Source organism: Cryptomeria japonica, chromosome 1 (genome assembly GCF_030272615.1).
Source record: "Cryptomeria japonica chromosome 1, Sugi_1.0, whole genome shotgun sequence".
NCBI lineage: Eukaryota > Viridiplantae > Streptophyta > Pinopsida > Cupressales > Cupressaceae > Cryptomeria > Cryptomeria japonica.
In genome coordinates this window covers 671,698,161-671,710,708 of record NC_081405.1, presented here as the reverse complement: position 1 = coordinate 671,710,708, position 12,548 = coordinate 671,698,161, and the positions used below count along the sequence as shown (strand labels likewise).

General features: G+C 40.6%; 1 protein-coding gene across 6 annotated transcripts in view; it reads right to left on the bottom strand.

The window, feature by feature from the left end:
• The window catches only part of LOC131026781 (actin-related protein 8), a 183,948-nt gene that overhangs the window by 169,749 nt on the left and 1,651 nt on the right, over positions 1–12,548 (bottom strand). The window lies entirely within an intron of this gene.

The following is a 12,548-nucleotide window of genomic DNA, read 5'->3' as shown; positions in this document are numbered from 1 at the left end:
GAATCTGCCGACGACAGCTTCCAGCTCTCCGATGGACACACTTGGCACATTTTCAATGTCAAATTCCATCAAGGCAATTTCTTCCTCGCTCTTGGAAAAGAAGCTCTCCCACTCCGTCGTGACTTCCTATGTCTTCTTCATTATACCGGAGAACGAAGAAACATTTGCAAAATGTTCCTTAGGGAATGAACCCACAAAGAAGAAATCGTGCAACTGAGATTTCAGGGAGTTCACCGTTATTCCTCCGTCATTGAGTTTCTTTGCAAACAATGCTTCTATTGCACTAATGCTTTCCTCCTGAGCACCTTTGATGGACTCCTTAAAGGTAAAAGAGTCAACGCTGAATTTGTCAAAGGTGTTCTTTCCTGAGCAGATGGCGTAGAACCATCAGGGAAAGTCATAAGCTTCATTTTCTTGAATCACTTTCCCGTCCACCAAAATTTGCCTTTGAGTCTTCGTCAGAACCCTGAGTCGCGGAATGGTTAAGTCTTGGTAAATGTGCACATCCTCCCATAATCCTTTTGTTGTCTCCAATCTGTTTAGGAGGGCCACGAACTTCGAATGAAGATGAGCTAGATCCTCAATGAATTTCCCTGCCTCAACATAAACGTCCTCTACCCATTCCCAAGAATTTTGCGCCACTGCTCTAATAAGCTCTGCGTCATCAACCACTTCCTTGGGAAGGGAGGAAGGAGGAGTGAATGAAGGACCTGCTTCCCTGAGGGGTCTTTTGAAACTCCTGACATACTCGCATAAGACTCTATTTTCTTCCCTCAACCGCTTACATTTCGCCTTTGATTTCAGCAGTTTCTCCTTCATGGCCAAGGAAGATTCTTCAAAGTCTCCCATTACTTGACCTGTGGAAGCATGGCCAAGATCAATTTGTCTGATGACGTAATCCTCCTGCCTGATCTCATTTTTGTCTTTATCCACTGCAGGTTCATCAATATGCAAGGTCCAGGATCCAAATTCTCCTCTAACAACCTTGGAAAATTTTCAGGGAGCCTTCTTTTCTGCTGGCTGATCCATCCTTTTCAATAATTCTTCTAGCTCCTGAACAGGATCAGTTTCCATTTTTGATTCCCTTGTCAGCCTTCCCACCAGCCAATCCAGAGTAGGGATGGAGTGACTATGATCCTCTACGTGTTCCTATTCCTGCAACTCTTCCTCCATTTCACCGAGGATAGCTTCCATGAAACTATCCTGGCGAGCCTCTTCCTGATGTGGGGGACTTTCTTGCCTTTGACTTCTTGGCCGATGGTGTCCCTGTGAAGCGTTGATGCTAAGTATATCTGGTGTCGGAATGCTCTTTGGAAGTGGACCTCCTGGATGTGGGAACATCTCTACCTCCTGCACACTCGAGGAACTTGTCGGTGAATGCTCTCTCTTCGTCCTCGCTTTCCTTTGTGGAGGTTCCTCTTGTTGGACTTCCTGTTGAACCTCCTGTGGGATTTCCTGTTGGATATCCTTATTCTTTGCTGTCATTGGTCTCTTCTGGGCATTTTTTCTTTTATCCATCCAAACTTCCTTTCCTACCTGAACCTGTGAAGAGCCTTCGGTTGCCTCACTGTGGGAATCTAGACTTCCCATTAGCTGATATGTTAGATGAACATTCCCTTCTGCCAACCTCCTTATCTACCTGTCAATCCAATGCTTGGTGAATTTCAGCACTAGTCTAGCTAAGATACTCAAATCATCCATCTTGAGCTCTGACCAATCTGGCAACTGAACAGGTTGATCCTTTACTTTCTCGAATTCGGGCTATGTCAAATCTGCATCTTCCTTCACTTATCCTGATGGTGTCGAGGGGCAATCCGGAATGCATTCTCTTCCGGACCTCAAGGTCATCCTTGGCACTTGCCCAGTAATCCTCTATGTGAAACTAGTGTATGAATTTGACGCCAGCAACCTTTCTGATTTGGCTGTAAGGATCATATTGGGCCCTGGATGTATAAAATGGCAGGCGATAGAATGTCAATTCCCCTGCTAGACTTTCAGTGGCTTCCAAGCCTAGGCATATTTCCATGAAGTCACCCAAGACAACTGGAAATTCAATTGATTGCTTCTTCTTCTTCTTCTTTTGCAGCTGATAATAGGCACTTAACTGTCTCATAAGCTCCAACAATACAAGCTTGTCTATATCTAGGCAACTTGTATGACTGGAATGAGAATCCTTGCGTCCTGATGTAGGTGAATTTAGGAAATTGTAAGAACGCAGCTCCATATTTCTGGACCAAGGCCCTTGCTTGCGGTGACACCCTTACGTGAAACTTCTTTTGCATAAGCCGTGTCAAGTACATGGTGAAGGTGTCATTTGCCAACCTGTAAGAATTGGCATTGTGAAGATGTAGCTGGGGATAACATTCATGTACTTTTAACTAAGTTGGTCCGCAACCCATGATTCCTCTTGCTGGCAGCCCATCGAATCCTCCTCTTCGCGCAAGCATATAGAACAGGTAGGAGCTCATTAAAAAGGACTGGACCTTTTTTCTTTTAAGTTCTTCAACTGCTCGTGCAAGTAGTGACTGATCAATCTAGCCCAGTCGATTAGCCCATTTGAATTCATGATCTCGCCTATGTAAAAGAACATCCAAGTCTCAAAGTTCACAGAATGTGAACACCCCATTACTCTACTTAACATTTTGATCAGGTCCACATACTCCTACTTGAACTCGAAGATGGTGAGAGTTTTTGGCATCTTGGAAATGTGCACTCTAGGCTTCAACAACCACTGTTTGTTAATCATATCAGCACACCTGGCAAGACCTACTTCATATACTGTTTGAGCTCCGTTGCTGGTCCTGTATGTCATGGAATAGTGCGAAGGAATTCCGAAAGCCTCACCAATTGACTCCAGAGTCAATGTTGCTAGCAGCTTGCCATCAGGTGTTGAGATTGTTTTTTGCTCCAAATTATAATGTGTTGCACATTCCTAGACCAAGTCCGGGCACTGAATAGCAGGAGGAAAGCCAGCTGCCGCAACAATTCCACTTTTGACAATTTTGACAGTTGTTGGTGATGCACTGTGCCCTGTTGTCCCGAACATTCTGATCTTGAATGCAGCCAAATTGAGTGTGCCTAAATTAGTATCGCTGATTTCTTCCCATCTTGAATTCAGCCGGGAATGGGGAAGGAAACCTTCCATTTCCGCCTTGATCAATGCCCGCTTAGAGAGAGTAGCTGCCTTGTTTGATTCCGCCATCCTGGAAGCACCTTGAAAATGATGAAAACAGAGACTAAGTATGACCACTCTTCACTTCTCCACTTCTTCTTTCCTGAATCTTGCACGTGAGAAATGAAATGCCTTTCCAAACTTATATAGAATTCTTCAAAACGTCTTGCTAAGTTAGGAGGCATTAAATTAGTAATTGCATTTATGACGCGTCATACTTTCCTCAATAACTACGCCATGCAGAAGCAATTTCTCATGCGAGTGAGTTTGAATTTAGAAGTTTCCTTAAATGCTCCGAGTCATGCATCATACTCGGAAGATTCTCTTCGCCAACTCGTTGTTTTCACTCTTTCCAATTTTGGAGGGAATTCGAAGGATTCTCTCAAGATTTGCTTTATTTTATTTTAACTTGTCGTCTCCTGCTTTTGAAGGAATTTTCATGTCTCTTTTCAACATCCCTATTTTTTAGGGATCCTCCTAAAATTTAGGAGCCACGTTTATTGGCTGGAGACTTCTGCCACGATTCCGAATCTATAAAAATTTCCTCATTCTGGCGAGATCCGGTGTCTAAAAATAGCAAATTCAAAAATTTGCCTTAGGGGAATTTTACTTTCTATTCCTCCTTGACCCCTTGGATTCCATGCCTTAGGCAAAATTTCAACTTTTTTAGCTTGAGCGTTGAATTCACTACGCCTTGGAATTTTTTATTTTTCACGCCTTCCATGGAATGTCCATTTTGGCGCCCAATCACTCCCTTGGGCGGAATTTCGGCTAAGGCGAGGAATTCCGCATTTTGTCCATCATCCATGCACCTAGCATTTTGGTGCCCTTGTTCATATCCAGGCGCTATTTTCCTCAGTGGGAGGAATTCCCATTTTGTCCTTCCTTCCTTGCTCTCCTCAGTTTGGCGCCCAACTGCATACTTGGGCGCTATTTCCACCAAGGCAAGGAATTCATGTCTTTTCCTATTGTCCTTGGTAACCTAATTTTGGCGCCCTTCTTCTCCTTTGGGCGCTATTCTCCATGAGGCGTGGAATTTTCATTTTTTCATTTTCTCCATGGCTCTTGCTACTTGGCGCCCTCCCTAGCACTTGGGCACATTTTGGCTTGAGGGAGGAATTTCTTTGGCTAGTTCATTGTCCATGGGAATGTTGGTTTGGCGCCTTCTTCAATGCCTGGGCGAAATTCTGCATAGGTCATGGAATTCATTGATTTCCATGCCATCCATGACCTCCTTTGTTTAGCGCCCAGCTCCTTTTTGGGGCGGGATATTCACTATGTGAAAGATTCTTGCAACTTTTTGTGAATCCTTGAGACCCTCCATTTAGCGCCCAAGTCCACAATTGGGCGGATTTTCACCACTGTGGAGGATTATTGAAATCTGTCCATTTCTCCTTGCCTCCTCCATTTTGGCGCCCTCCACAAGGCTAGGGCGGAATTCTGCACAGGGGAAGGATTCTTCACTTTTTCCACCTCTCCTTGCCTTAGTGGATTTGGCGCTCTACCCCATTCCTGGGCGGATTTTCACCTAGGCTGAGGATCCACAAACTTTCCACGCCATCCCTGGACACTTAGATTTAGCGCCCAACTGCATACCTGGGCGGAATTTTCATTCAGGCATGGTTTTTTTCATCATTCAATCTTCCAAACTTGGAATATTTTGACCTCCTTGTGATTTTGAAGTGTCTTCCTGAACCTTGGTGAATTTCTAAGCTTTCCATTTTAGGCATAGGCTTCCAACAGTTGACCAATTTCTGGCTTTCTCTGTCTGTTGTCTGACTCTCCGGAATTAGAAATATCTGCAAACGTATGATCTTTGTCGTCTTATCTGACTGACCCTGCCAATACTGACTTTCCAAAAATAGAAACCTTCAAAGTGTCAGCGTTAGGCCCCTAGGCAGGGTGCAGAAATGACTTACTAAAAATAGAAATTAATAAAAATAGTAAATTTGATTTTTTACAAAATGACGACATTCCGAGACTCGGAAAAATCTCTAAAAATAGGGACTTTCTAAAAATAGAAAGTTGCTCCGTTTTGGCTCAAATTTTACTGGGAGGTTCCTTGAAGGGTCCTGATTCCAGTTGTATGTTCAGTTTTCTCAAAACCCTAACAGAAACACCTAAAATCTAGGACAGAAGGCAGAAACCCTAAAAAGGGGCAAAACAGGCCCTAGACTTCATAGAACTCGCTCGACAGAGAAGCGGATCAACTCTAACTAACCCCCGAACATCCACAAAGCGGAGAGATTGACGAGACTGCCACCAAAACACACAAAAAACCAAGACCAAACGACCGAAAGGGCCTAAAAGATAGGGGGTCCCTATCTGGGATGGGGTGATGTGTGATTAGGTCACAACATATCTCCCCTTCCTTCCACTTCCCACCTTTCTTACCCTTCAGCTATCATCACCACCTCACCTACACCTTCAACTTCCTCCCTTCCACTCCCACCTCCTTCCATTTCCTAACTTCCCTTCCCTAAACCTCTCCTTCCATTCACCCTACCTTCCTCTAACCTTCATCCCCACTTCCTCTTTTTCTTCTACTCTCATACCTTCCATTCCCTATATTTTCTAACCTATATCTCACACCTCTTAATCTACCCATCCACTACCTGTTGATTTTGTTGTAACTAGGAAGCAAAATAAAAGGTGAATTCTAATTGCCAAAGGCAACATTAGAATTCATTATAAATAGGGCTGGGCCCTATTCCAATATTATGTGAATCTTTATAGGGCTGGACCCTATCCTTATTGTATTATGTCCAAAACTAAAGGCCACACCTAGTCAAACGTATGGACCCAAAGTCATATCATTTAGCATGTAACTTAGGCGCCAAAGATAGGACCCATATGTGGCGTGTAAACTAAAATATTGTTTGGCGCCAAAAGTTATTGAGCCGACCCAAAAGATGGGTCTCACATCTTGCATATATATACAAGCAACAATTGCAAGTCATTTACACTATTCATCAAGGTGAAATACCTCTCTGCTCTATGCGAACTTCTTCAGTCATATGTGCGAATTATCTCAGCTAGTAGGTGCAAAGTTATCCAGAAAAGGTGCGAGATTATCCTTCTAAGAGTGTGAACTGTGTGAGCACTTGGAGCACAAATCTCATCTTCCAAAGGTGCGAACTGTGTATGCACTTGGAGCAGCCCAGGTGTGAAGAAGTGCAGATGGATGTGCACTTGATGCACACCTTGGTGCGGGCTGGTGCAATGCAAATCAGTGCACAGAGAGTGAAGTGCAGGCAAGTGCAGATGCAAGGATGAAGGGCAGATCGGTGCACACTTGGTGCACAACTTGGTGCAGACTTAAGGTGCGACTAAAGTGCAGATTTGGTGCAGACCTAAAGTGCACCAAAAGTGCAGATCTGGTGCGGATAAAAGTGCAAATCTAAGACTATCTTGTGTGCAGACCTAGCCATCAAAGGAGCATAAAACAGATCGCCGTTTGATCATCTTCATCAGCCCTAAGAGATAAGTGTTGTACTCAGAATGTTACATCTAATTTATAATCAGATCTGAGGATCACTTCATGCTGGGTTTTTCCTCCAAGAGGGAGGTTTCCCAGGGTAACTTGTGTTATGTGTCTATGTTGTTTCATGCATTCAACTTCTACTATGTTTGTTTAAATGTTCATTATTAATCATTTAACCTACAGGTTAATATAAGCTGGAAATTAACATTATCAAAGATACAATTCTGATTTACACTACCCGCACTCCCTTACCACCCTACCTCCTACCCCTATCCTATCCCAAACCACTGTCAACCCTTTGCTATCCCCTCATAACCTGATCCTGCCTAGCCCACACCCCCTTACCCTTCCACTACACCTTATACCTTCCACATCCATATCCCTTATGTCTCCCTTTCCCCCAGCATCCTCTACTTCTCTTTCTCATGTGGCACCTTTCCTTACAATTCTTCACTTCCAACCCACGACACCTAACATTCCTCTCCCTCTCTACCACGTCATTGCTTGGGCCCCAGCAAACTCTAAGATGGAGATAAAAGTTTTGAGGCATTTTTTGAAAAACATCCACCTCACCATTTCCTTTGACCCCTGATATCCCCGGCACATGCTTAAGCCCCTTAAATCCACGATGAGACATGAGGCAAGGTGTGGCATTAAGGAATAAAGAAGCTCACCTTTGAAGTAAAAGACATGACACTTAAACAAAACTGTTGGGGATTTAAATTCAAAATCAGATCATAAAAAGAGCAGGCTGCAAATTTCAGTTATAGCAGTAAAGGAAGGGTCCAAACAATTATTTCACAGTATGATGCAAATCAAGACAGATGCAAATACTGGCAGATAGAGGCGAATGTGAAGCAAGGCAATCTGATTTTTTCTACTCCATATTACGTGAATCTCCTCAAATTTCCACCACTCTATACACAGCCTCTCCAAAATCCGAAAATACATTCAGAAGAGAATCAGAGAAGCAGGTTGCAGCAAAGATACAAATAAATCATAGCAGATTCTGAGACAAGCATATCAGATTTCAGAACAAATTAGAGCAGCAAGGAGTAAATTCAATAGCAGAGCAGCAGATGTGAATTTTGCCATAGATCAGACTCAGGAGGAAGAGAATGAAAATCAGGTTTCAATAAAAGGAAGGGTTTGTAAAGAAATTTGTTATTAATGATTTTTGGTAGACAATGATTGTCATGAATGTTGTTAAGCTATGAACTAACATTTCTCTTGTCTCAGTTGCTTGTATCTTATTTTCATTCTCAAGTTTTGATTCGGGATGTTCTCTTTTGTGTGATACAAGGAATATAAGATGATGACAAACTACGAATGAGGACTCCTCAAAACAAGGGAAGAGATCTACATACTAAAGAGGAATTAAATGGTGAATAAGAGACGAGGGCCATTTCAACATGCAGGATTTTCCCAATAAGACAACATGAAGGAAGGATTTTGGTTCAAGCAAAGGTAGAAAATGCATCTCGCCATCATTTTGTGCAAAGGACCAGCAAAATGCCGACCTGATTATGCTGACAAGAGACAAAATGCTGACTTGCAAACTTGTGCAAACAAAGCCTTAAATGCTGCCCAAGTTGAGGTTGTGCAAATGAGAGCATAAAGGCCGATTTGCTTAGGAGTAATGAAGTGATCAATCAAATCTGCTTGTGCAAATGAGCACCTAAAGGCCGATTTGTTAGTGCAAATGAGGTAATAATTTCCACCCAAAGCAAGGTCATCAAATACAAACAAAGGTCAGATTGCCGCCCAAAGCTTGTGCAAATAAAAGTTGAAATGCTGACTAGACAAGTGATTTTGTGCATATGAATGATAAAATCCTGCCTAAGCTAGCATCAAGTTTGTGCAAATCAACAAGAAGTTGCCGCCTAGCATAAAGTTGTGCAATTGAAGGTCAGAAGGCCGCCCAAAGGGTTTTGTGCAAATGAAGGGGTCAACACCGACCAGGTTGTGCAAATGAAGGGTCCAGCACCGATTTCATAATGCTAACAAAGACCAAGTTGCCGCCTAGCAAGCTTTGCAAATGAACATAAAATTGCCGCCTAGCACGCTGTGCAAATGATCTACACCACTCAAGGCAAATTTAATGCAAACAAAGACCCAATTGCCGCCTAGGTTCTGCAAATGAAGCCCTTAATGCCGAAATGCTTATGCAAATCAAGACCATGTTACCAAAATCATGATCAAAGACCTAAATCAGGGTGCAATGCAAGAGGAAAATGCCGATCAAGAAAAAGACTCAATTGTCCAATTGAAATGTTTAAAAGCCGCCCAAAATGGTCTAATGCAAATCAAGGCTTAAGGCCGAATTTCTAGTGCAAGCTAAGGTGCCACAAAGTTTATACAAAAATCAAAATGCAGAGTGTGCAAATGAAGGCCTAAAGGCCGATCATTTTGTGCAAACAAAGCACAGAATGCCGACCTAGCATATTGTGTAAATGAAGAACAAAAGGCTGCCAAGGAATAGAAGCAAAGCAATGGTTAGGTCGGCCACATAGTGTTGAGGATGAAGCGCCCAGCAAGGGATATAAAACATTTTATTTATTGAAAACTAATTCGGCCACATCAAGCAGCAAGCAAAGGTATTGCTCAAGAAGAGGAAATTGAATATTTTGTTTGCTAAAACCAAGTCGGCTGGGGAAGAAAGACACATCCCCTCACTCAATAGCACCTATATAGAGGAGTGTTTTACTTCATTCCAGACATCATTCAAACAATTGGCAATCCTAATCAGAGCAGAACGAAATGCTTAAAAGGCAAAGATTTTGGTGAGACGGATCAGCAAGTTTGTTGATCAATACATTGATCAAATTCTACATTGAGGCAGTGATTTTGATTACAAAAATCAGTGAAAATCAGCGAATTTCTTGATCATTTCATTGATCAATGAAGGCGATTTTAACTAAGGAGGTTTGAGATCAAGTTGGAGGCATTTTCAATCTACTTTGAAGGCAGCCTGAGCAGAGCTGAGCGGATTTTCCACATATGATCAGACCTGTAGCAAACATAAAATCAGACCCAGAGAGTCAGCAATCAGACTTCAATCAGACCTCGAAACGTCATTTGATCAGACAGAATCAGAGCACATAAGAGATAAAAGATGGATAAATTAAAGCACATAAGAGATAAAAGATAGATAAATTAAGTATATGTTATCTGTGTTTGATACCTTCTTGTTTGTTTTGCAGGTAACAAAGGAGGAAATCAAAAGGGCAAGCCTGACTGTAAGAAGATCAGAACAGCGCTCCAAGGAAGGTATTTCAACATCAAGGCCAAGTTCGAGTCATGCAAAGCAGAGATCAAAGTCAAGGTCCAAGGTCCAAGATCCAAGGAAGATTAGAATTCTTCCGTTGGAAGGTTTATACTCTAAGCGTATCAACAATCCTCACAACTTCAAAGTGAAATATGGAAATGGATATCTTCAAGAGGAAGGATTTCATCGGCAAGTACAAGGATACCAAGGAAGGGGACTACACAAGAAGGATTTCAAAGATATTCAAAAGCTTTCATTACATCATGACAACACGAAGAAGTCAAGGCTCTAAGCAACACAAAGTGGAAGGAGATGAAGTTAGAGCTCAAGGTCAAGTATATCATGAACAAGGGAAGATAAACCAAGGTCATCACATAGTCTACATCAAACGAACATGATCAAAGAAGCAGATAGTTTTAGAAGAGTTAATCAAAGTTTGCTTAATCATAATGATGTTTCCCATCATCATCGCATTGAGCAAGTTGAATAATGTTGAGTATCAAGATATTGCTCAAACACTTTGTGTTGATCTACCCAACTAAGATGGCATCCTTATCATCATTCACCCAATTGAGGAGCTCCACATCAACATTTCTGGATTCAATGTATCTAACTCATCCTATGATGGCACAAAATTTGAGATACCTAAAGTCATATTTCATTGGTTCACATTCAATATGTGACGTGTCAAATTAAATGTAATTTTCTCATTGGTAAAAGGGAGTTGTTATAACAAACCTTAATTAGGGTTTTCATTATGTAATCTTGGCCATTGATTTGAGAATCAATCTAAGTCATTGAATTGTAATAGAAACCTCTATATAAAGCTCAGTTTTCTCATTTGTAAAGGTTAACAAGAGTAGAATAATAGTGGAGTTATAGATAATAGTTCATAAATAACAATCAATAGATAGCAACTAGAATTTGAAGTTAGATTAGGAGAAGGCAAAGATTGTTGCCAAGACTTTGTTGTAAAAAGCATATGATTTCATTGAAGCTGTGGTGAATTTGATGTGTTATTTCAACAAGTTGCATGGTCTCTATTTCTCAATTCATTTTCATGTTGTTTAGATGAATGACAGAACTTTGTGCACGATCAATGGTGAAAGTCATATATCCATACCACTAGCAATTTGCTGATTGTAAGTTTGCCTTGTGTGGTAATTTGGAATCCTCAAATAAACTTAACTTCAATTGCTATTCACACTTTGATATGCATTGCCTTGATGATATCCTTATTGTTGATAGTTGTTTGAACATCATGTAATTACCTTAGAAGATCGCTCTAAGCTTTGTGGAGTTGTTGTTTTGAATGTCAAAGCAAGGCTTAGTCGAGTTTCACCAAAGATTGTCCATCGTTCCTACATTCTTAGGATTAGGTCAGAATCCCTAAACCTTATGTCTTTTGCCCTTTTATTTCCAAGCAAGTGGGTAGAATCTAAGTTCTGGCAACACCCAAACGTTCAACATTCAAGTACTCAACGTAAGTCCCCTTGGATTAGTAGCAATCACATCAACCAATTGAGCTATCTACACATCAAGACCTGACTATAGAAACCTTGGAGTCATCTTGGTTGATCACATAATTCAGCATCCAAGAAGATTTTGATCAAGAGAGGATAGAGTGCCTCTGGTATTTTATTCTGTGTTGCATAGTGCATAAAAACACATCAAAAGATATTAGAAAACCAATATGACTTTCAAGAGAATGACTCAATGACACCTGTTGATTGATGATAGCAAAAAGTTCAAAATTTGTCAAGATCAAATATGTGAACAAATACCCACAAGACAAAAGCAATCTAGAAGACCAATTAATATAAAGGAAAAATAATCCCAATCTCAAGAAGCAATAATTTGCACGTTTCCATGTAAAAAGTACCCTAAAAATTCTTTCCAAAAACAAGCTTCCACAACAAAAAGAAAAGAAAAATAAGCAATCCTTCTGTAAAAAATTTATATTTCCCCTACGGATATCACAAAAACTCTCTTGCAAGAATTTTATATGCAAGACAAAATAAAGTCTCACAGACAAAATAATTGCAAACCACAGCAACTTTGCGAATTCCCACATAAAAGATTACCCCTGATAAATGCTTCTCAAAAACAAGATGTCACAATCAAAAATAAATAAGACAACAAATCTTGAAAAACATGTTTAGAAAAATCTCCCATGAATATCAAAGGAATTCCTTCTGATATACAAATTTCAAAATAACTAAAATAAAAAAAGTAATTAAAGAATTTTAGTTTTGCACGCTAGATAAAAAGTGTCTCTAGAACCAACTAGAAGACAGGCAAATCAATTTCAATTTCAAACAGCAACCAAACTTGCAGATTTCAATATAGAAAGAATTCCTCAAAACATCTTTATCAAGGGAAAAAAGCAAATCCTCGATAGCTTTAAAATTAACATTTCCCTGAGGATATCAAAGGTGTTTCTTTCCAAGCATCATTCAAAATAAATAATACGTAATTTAATGGTCAAAAACGGCCTCCTAAACCAATTAAAAGGGAGGAAAATCACTACCAGTTCTAATTTCAAACAGAAGCAAAATTCACACATTTTTCTACAACCTGTATATTGAAAAATGATAAATCCTCTAAATACATAAGAAAACCTA